The following is a 9,012-nucleotide window of genomic DNA, read 5'->3' as shown; positions in this document are numbered from 1 at the left end:
AAAACTTTAAAAAGTAGACTTTGACAAAATTATGAAATAGAAAGAATTGAACAATTTAAAATCGTATTTTAACAAAGATTTAGATATAATTTTACAACGATCCTTAAAAAATAACCAAACAAACGTTGAATCAAACGATATGAACCTACGCAGTTTTATATTAAAATACTGACACACACCAGTTTGCCATCTCAAGGCAAGGGTGCTTGGTGAGGTGCTGGAACTTGATGTACATGTATCATTAAGTTAATACAGTTCTGTTAGTATTGACTGCCTTTTTACAGAGACTTTCTATTCTTACTGTTATCAGTTAGTATAGACGGTTCCTGGCTTAGAATGATTCTCTGCTCAGCAAATGGTGCGTAATTAGCATTTGAATCAAATTTCTTGTAGAAGTAAAAAACACAAATTAATGTATTTGACAACTTTATTCAGGAGCACAGTCTATATTATCCGGCGTAAATAACTTCGAGATTTATGTGGAAGTTTACTCTGCTGCTCGATCTATGCTAATCGATGTTCCAGTATATTTCATATTTATATTTATTCGTGAGGCCTCGTCATCGTTTATATTCACTAAAAGCACAGTCGCCTAAATATTTTATATGGCGAAAAAATTGCGAAAATTGGGGGAAATAATATATTTTTAGTAGCATTATTATTTTAGAATCTTAAGAGGTTGCTTGCAAATTTAACTCTAAAATGAGAAGTGTATGACGATCTCACGGGGGGGTCTCTTCCTATATAAAGGTATATACATATGTGCCGCTGGAATGGGTCCCTTTTTTGATCCGTCAAATATATCAATGGGGTGCAATTTTACCGAGGAAATATATCAATAGGTAGTAATTGACCGATTGTGATATATCAGTATATGCATATAGGTACTATTTGAGCTGATAAATATATGAATGGGTTATGATTTCGCTGTGAAATATATGTATAGGTAGGGATTTCACAATTATTCAATATATGAATGGGGGGTGTTTTTAAAATCCCAGCTGCACACCTGTACCCAAAATCCCATGTTGAGACCCCCCCGTGGACGATCTATAACGAATATATACATCAATCATGTGTGCAGATACGACGGCGACTATATAGGGTCTGCCATGAGTGCACTTTGTATGCCCTGCATGTGTGCACCCAGGAGGTCCACTTGAGCGGTGTTTAGACGTACCGGGGAAATCCTATCTGATTCAGGATCAATTCATCGGTTACACTCCCCTGTCACCAGTGATTCTTTTTTGCTGACATTCTGAAAAAGTATTGTGTAGTCCCTGTGTAAGTGTTGACTCTCAACTTGCACATGTGATTTTTTAACACTCCCTGGACTTCTGCAAAAACAGAAAGTCACAGGACATTCCGACAAAAAGTCACAGGACAAAAAGTCAAACACATGTCAAACTCAGGCATAAAGTAACAAAGTTAATAGGACAAAAAGTCACAAACAATTTGTTGACAATTGATTGAATATAAATGAAAAAAGATTTTGAAATATCTTCTTTATTACATATATTCATTTTTAATTTTAGGAAATTGTTCATAATATAAAAAAGAAGATGTGGTATGATTGCCAATGAGACAACTGTCCACAAGAGACCAAAATGACACAGACATTAACAACTAGAGGTCTTTACGGCCTTCAACCATAAGCCAATATAAAGAAGGTATGGTATGATTGCCAATGAGACAACTGTCCACAAGAGACCAAAATGACACAGACATTAACAACCATAGGTCACCAAACAGCCTTCAACAATGAGCAAAGCCCGAGGTAAAGCCCATACCGCATAGTCAGCTGTAAAAGGCAATCATACTATATCTTTTTTTTTATATTTACATGTTAAAAAATGCGTGCAAATGTAATCAAAAGCTGCACACAAACCTAATGCACTGATTTTATTTGTTTTTAATAAATTTTAATTTAAAGTTGCTATATCATGTTCATGTATAAAACTTCAAGAAAAATACAAAACTAAATTGTGACTTTTTGTCCTGTGACAGTGTGTGACTTTTTGACTGTGACTTTCTGTCCTGCATTCAGATTGAATAGGGGAGTTTGGTTGACCCCGCCTCCCTCTATCTGAGACTACTATCTCAGTGATGAGCTTTATGTTTCATGTACAAATGTATTGTGCTTGTCATATATATGTATGTCGGATAAAAGCTCTACAGACCTTTAATATGTTGTATTGTTATATGTATAACGGACAATAAATAAATAGCCCCTAACAAGTAAGAATTAGGTTACTTCTTTTTGTTTTGACATCTTGCATGGGTTTTTATAGCCCCGTATTAAAATTATGCCCCCACTTTAAAAAAAGGGGGGGGGGGTATACTGTTTTACCCCTGTCTGTCCATCCATCCTTGCGTCAGTCAGTCCGTCCGATGAATATTTTTCGTCCCATTTTCCTTAGGAACTACAATAGAAGGATTTCTGAAATTTGGTTTCAGGGTTAAATAAGTCAGCTATACTGTGTGATGCATTTTCAGATTCATCACTCGACAACTTCCTGTTTTCCCAACACTTGTATGATTTTACACATGATAGCCAAGTTGAAAGTTGAAAACTAACAACCTAATTTATGTACAAAAAAATTGAAAAACAGATATGTTACACATAAACAAACGACAATCACTGAATTATCGGATCCTGACTTGGAACAGGCACAACCATAACAAATTGGCAGGGTATAAGGAACTTTGAAAATATTTAGTTTTTGTGGTTTGGTCAATTTTCCGGATACTGTAAGCAATAAGGCCCCTTTATTTAGTGAATGAAATAATTGTAAGATGCACTTAGCTGTCTGTCATATTTTATATGAACTTGACCTCATTTTCATGCATGGTTCATAGGTCAATGAAACACTGCATTGTTTTGTCAGTTTATCATATGTTTAAAGTTACAGGTAGATTATATTTGGTAGATATGAAACAATTGTAAGGTGTGCATGTCTGAATGGCAGATTCATATATAAACCATGACTGCATTTTATTGTTCTTTGGTCAATGAGAAGTTTTCTTGGTTTTGTCATTTTATCAGGCCACATTTAAAAGAATGTCTGTTTCCCCTCCCCGGGTCTACCCTTTGTAAACAGTCCAGGAAGGCAGGTTTTTTTTAGCTCACCTGACCTGAAAGGTCAAGTGAGCTTTTCTCATCACTTGGCGTTCGTCGTCTGTCGTCCTGCGTCCGTCGTCTGTAAACTTTTACAAAAATCTTCTCCTCTGAAACTACTTGGCCAAATTCTACCAAACTTGGCCACAATCATCCTTGGGGTATCTAGTTTAAAAAATGTGTGGCGTGACCTGTCAAACCAACCAAGATGGCCGCCATGGCTAAAAATAGAACATAGGGGTAAAATGCAGTTTTTGGCTTATAACTCAAAAACCAAAGCATTTAGGGTAAAATTGTTGATCAGGTCAAGATCTATCTGCCCTGAAATTTTCAGACGAATCGGACAACCTGTTGATGGGTTGCTGCCTGTGAAATGGTTATTTTAAGGAAATTTTGCAGTTTTTGGTTATTATCTTGAATACTATTATAGATAGAGATAAACTGTAAAAGCAATAATGTTCAGCAAAGTAAGACCTACAAAAAATTCAACATGATCAAAATTGTCATTCGACCCCTTAAGGAGTTATTGCCCTTTATAGTCAATTTTTAACAACTTTTCATAATTTTTTGTAACTTTTTTAAAAATCTTCTTCTCTGAAACTACTTTGCCAAATTTAACCAAACTTGGCCACAATTATCATTGTGGTTTGTAGTTTAAAAAATGTGTCCGATGACTCAGCCTACCAAACAAAATGGCCGACATGGCTAAAATTAGAACATAGTGGTAAAATGCAGCTTTTGCTTTATATCTTTGAAACTAAGACATTTAGGGCAAATCTTTCAAGATTTAAATGTCCATCAGAATAAGATATATCCCCTCACAAATTTTCAGTTGAATTGGACAACCTGTTGTTGGGTTGCTGCCCTAAAATTGGTGATTTTAAGGTAATTTTGCAGTTTTTGGTTTTTGATTATCTTGAATACTATTATAGATAGAGATAAACTGTAGACAGCAATAATGTTCAGCAAAGTAAGATCTACAAATAAGTCAGCATGATCAAAATTGTTAGAGGACCCCTTAAGGAGTTATTGCCCTTTATAGTCAATATTGAACAACTTTTCGTCATTTTTGTAACTTGTATAAAAATCATTTCTAAAACTACTTGGCCAAATTTAACCAAACTTGGCCACAATCATAATACTAGGGTATCTATTTAAAAAAAAAGTGTCTAATGACCCCGCCTACCAACGAAGATGGCCGACATCAGTAAACACATTAACAGGTGAGCGACACAGGCTCTTGAGAGCCTCTAGTTTTTTTTAACTGGATGTGATTGTCATAGCATGGTCACATGAATGGTTTGACTTGTCCAGTCCAGGCCACTTATCAGTTGTTTGTGCTCAATTTGAGTGTATTTATTTAGATTATCAATCCTTCTGCTTTCAAGCACTTTCCAAAAATGGAAACAAATTATTTTCAGGAAAAAAATAATTTCGATTTTTTTGTGGAAAATAATTTTTTGACCCGGGCGCTTATTTTTGACCCGTATGGGGGGAGGGGAAACAAACATATTTTTAATTTTGGCCTTAGATTTTTTAAGCATAGGTCTACTTGTTGTATGGAATGACTACAAGGTATCATATAAAAAAAGATGTCTGCCTGCCAAGGTTAATTTTACTGTGACCTCATATTCATAGAATAATGATAATATTCATGATATTGAACAGCAAGAATGATGAGTAAGTTGATGTTATATACAAATAGGACAAAATTTTCAGTTGCCTACTAATATGTAATACATGTAGTAGTTATTTTTGTCATTAAATGATGTTTACCCTTTTATGTGTAGGGCAAGAACATGAAAGATAAAGGGGAAACTATAAACAGAAGAAATTATCAACAAAATAAGATTTACAGAGGTCAACAAAGCCTAAATGGTAAGTCCACTGTTATAAAAAATTTTGTTCTTGAATAATAATTAAATATTTATTAAAATAAGATGTGGTATGATGAAAGAGAAAACTATCCATCAGAGTTCAATTTAGTGGATGTAAGCATTGTAATTACTTATTAGAGGCCATTGATGACCTGTAAGTAATGAGAAAACCCATACCCTATACAAGTTATAGTAATCTATAAAAGTCAACACTAACCAAATTTGAAACAGAGCATCAATTCAAACGTCAAATATACCAGACTAATTTATAAAAACAAAAAATTATGAAAAATAAAAATGACGGGTATGAACCAACATCAACCACTGAACTATGTACAAGCTCCTGATATTAGACAGGTATAATATGGCTGGGTTGATATAAAAATAAGAAACACTTAGCAGTCTGATTTCCAATGAGACATTTCTCCAATAGAGATCAAATGACATTTAAGGAGGCTCTAGGGTATAACAATTTCAGAAAAATGTTTTAATATTTTTTTTTCATAACTCAATTTATTTATATCTTTATCATATGGTACACCAAATCATTCAAAACAATCAATTCGGTTTGGCCCCAGATGACTTTTAAAATGCATATATCATTGAAAAAGCTCCAAATTATCTCCCTTTGGTGCAAAAAAGCCATTTTTTGGCATTAAAAATGTAATATCTTATTTAACTCATCGGTGGCCTATATTTTTTATTATAATTTTAAATAAGCTGTACTTTAACTAAACTATTATAAAATTTAAGCGATTTCTGTAATTTAGTACTTGAATATTTAAATGAAAGTTTATCATATTAATCATAAACATGATAAAATAGCCATTTTATTGATCTCTTCACTGATAATTTTTGAGTTTGTGTATTTATAGGTCAGAAATCTGGATTTTCATGGTCATCATTCACAGATCAATACTGAACGGAAAACTTAAAGCTGATATTTTTCTCCATAGTGCGACTTTTTTATTAATTTGAAATGGAACATGTTTTTTCCTACATTTATTTGAAAGAGGAAATTTCAACATGATGACTATAAACAAAAAGGAGTCATATCATCACGATCATTGATGCACAAGAACTTGATCATATAAATACAACAATGTAATTATCAATTGAAAGATGGAACGAATGAACAAGATATTAGAATGTTGTTGTCCAAATAAACTTGCTTTGTCTTCTCATTTGAATCTCTCCATTCAATAAAGATGTACAGAGGAAGATCTTTGAAGAACAGATTGAAAAAATGTTTTGTCTAAGAATTGCAGGAATATTCTAGTGAATGAAATTATTTATTGACTTCACTCTTATATTGTGGACTGAATAATTGTACATAGCAAGCTGTGAATAAAGAAAGCAAAAACTTTAACAAAAAGTGTTTATATTATAAATTTGCAATTATAAGCATACTATTATGTACACTACAAAGTTATATATAATTCAAATTGTTTGCCTATACAAGTATTGCAATGAACCTAAAACAAAGAAAATCTTACCTCATGAAAAGAGTGAACTATTCAGTCAGAATATGAAATATTTTTTCAGTTCTATTTTTCATAATAGAATAAACAAGACAAAGATTTCAAAACAATATTTTTTCATTTATTTAGAAATTTCATCATTTTGTTTCAGTGAAAGGACTTTATTCTTTGACTGTAAAATATTATTATTATACATTCCAAAATAAGAATAATATTTATTGTCATATAAACAAATAAAAAACATGTTTGTGACAAAATTTAAAAAAAATTATATATATGTATATATAAAAAATATAAAAAAAACTCGTATACATTTAAAACATTTTACTACCAAACAGCATTCATTGTAACATACACATAACTTTATATTTATATATATATATTTATAATTTTAATCCCATAGGATTTTATTTTGTCCCATGGGATATTAAAAATCCCATGGGATAATTATAGTCCCATGGGATTTTTTTTGTCCCATGGGACAACAAATATCCCATGGGACTACAATAATCCCATGGGACCAAAAAAACTCCCATGGGATTTAACCAAAATCCCATGGGATAATGGTAAATCCCATGGGATTTTGCCCTGTCCCATGGGATATTGAAAATCCCATGTTTTTATAATTCAAATTGCAAAATAAATATGAAAGTAACAGTATAAAACCAATGAAATTATTGAATCCCATGTAATTCCGCACATTTTGGTTATATACATGATATTGTAGCTCTTGTTTGAGGCGGCGGCGGATTTGCAAATGAGTGTTTTGCAAATTAAAAGTGTCCAGTGTTTATAGATGACTTGCGGAAATAATTCTCAAGCCAAGGTTCAAGTAATTGAAGGGGTGTATTTCGACAACTTATGTACCATGGAAAATACAATTCTATTCAAATTTAACCAAGGGTAAAAATGTTCGATTTACTTGCAGAGTGTCAGATATATTTGTATTGGGGTTGAGTTAAGATTTAGAAATTTTACAATGACAGATGATATGCACCTTGAAAGTTAAACATCATATGATAAAAGTTTCGTACATCTCAAAAAAAATATCTTTTTTACGGAAAACTGTACCACATCTGCCTATATCTACTTCTGTCCCATCTTTCTTTCCCACATTACTTGCGACAGTAATGCATTTTTAGTTGAAATAACTTAAAGGGTAAACATTATTAAATAGATTTCCATAACTTGAGGTAATTTATGATAAAATGACATCATAAAACGAACAGAACCAGAATCAGAAATTTTAAAAATTTTGTAATATAATAAATAAATCAACCAACATATAAAAAAACGAATAAAACTTGCAAAAATTAATCAAAAACCCTCTTCGACGCCGCTTTTTATGTGTAACGTCGTGTTTTAGGAACATCGTGCCCATCGTTTGACAGTAAATACACAGCAATCGATACGTCCATTCACCCTCATTACCACAAACCACGGAGTTGTGCGCTTCTTTAAAGAAAGGTGTTAGGCTTTGCTTGCCTTGATAGGACTTTATGTCAGTCGACTTAGTCCCCGGTCGGTTTCTTATTACTTTCAACTAGGATCTATAAAATATATATTAAGTTTCTCACAGAAGGTAACTAAAGAAGGTGACCAAAGATTTTGCGACGATACAAATATTAAACTTTACAATATAAATAAATATCTTTAATCAATGAATTCAAATAGCAAAAGCTATGCAATTAACAGATATATACTTATTCAGCTTCATGTAAATTATTTGACAATGAAATACATTAAATAGGAAATTTGGAGTTTTACCAAGGGAGCTAATAATTAATTAATAACACTGTCTGCCACACAGCATTTCGGGGGCTCTCCCTCTGGTATCTTTCGTCCCTCTTTTATAGCTGATTATGCGGGGGCTTTTCTAGTTATTGGGGGCATATGATATGACCTATAGTTGTTAATTTCTGTGTCATTTAGTGTCTTGGCAATCATAATACATATTCTTTAATATATAGTGATGTCGTTATTACGACATAGCTATGTCGTTATTACGACAAGTTATGTCGAAATTACGACATAGCGATGTCGTTATAACGACATATTATGTCGAAATTACGACATAGCGATGTCGTTATAACGACATGTTATGTCGAAATTACGACATGCTATGTCGTAATTACGACATAAATATTTTTTTTTGAATGGCCCTTATCGGCTTCCGTATAAATTGGGAACGAATGCAATTCAATTGTTGTTGTCCCCCTGGAAAAAAGTATTTCTTTGTCAAATGGCAAGTTGACCCCAAACTCCGTTGTAAATTGTCAAAGAGGTGCCGAGGACAAAATTCAAAAACAAAAAAAGGTAACGTGTTAAATTGGCCCTTACTTGCTCATTATAAGATGAATGAAAATTTCTGACCACTACGCTTCGAATGTATATACTTGTTTAAAGAAGTTTCCAATAAATATTTTTTTTCTGTCACCGTGTACTAAATTTTCTTGCCAAAAGAACACACGTGAGAGTTAAAGGGGCACTAGCTACGATATATATAAAAAAATAAAGTATGATTTTTTTTAGATCA

At 32.6% G+C, this 9,012-nt stretch overlaps 1 long non-coding RNA gene across 1 annotated transcript; it reads left to right on the top strand.

Moving 5' to 3' along the window:
* The first annotated feature begins 1,198 nt into the window (after nt 1–1,198).
* Nucleotides 1,199–6,411, top strand: LOC143067187 (uncharacterized). Its single transcript, XR_012975873.1, has 3 exons — nt 1,199–1,284; nt 4,909–4,996; nt 5,871–6,411. It is a non-coding gene; the product is annotated as an uncharacterized LOC143067187 (long non-coding RNA).
* Nucleotides 6,412–9,012: the final 2,601 nt, after the last annotated feature.

Source organism: Mytilus galloprovincialis, chromosome 3 (genome assembly GCF_965363235.1).
Source record: "Mytilus galloprovincialis chromosome 3, xbMytGall1.hap1.1, whole genome shotgun sequence".
Lineage (NCBI taxonomy): Eukaryota > Metazoa > Mollusca > Bivalvia > Mytilida > Mytilidae > Mytilus > Mytilus galloprovincialis.
Note: the sequence above shows the minus strand (reverse complement) of the source record. Positions and strands in the feature narration are given on the sequence as shown.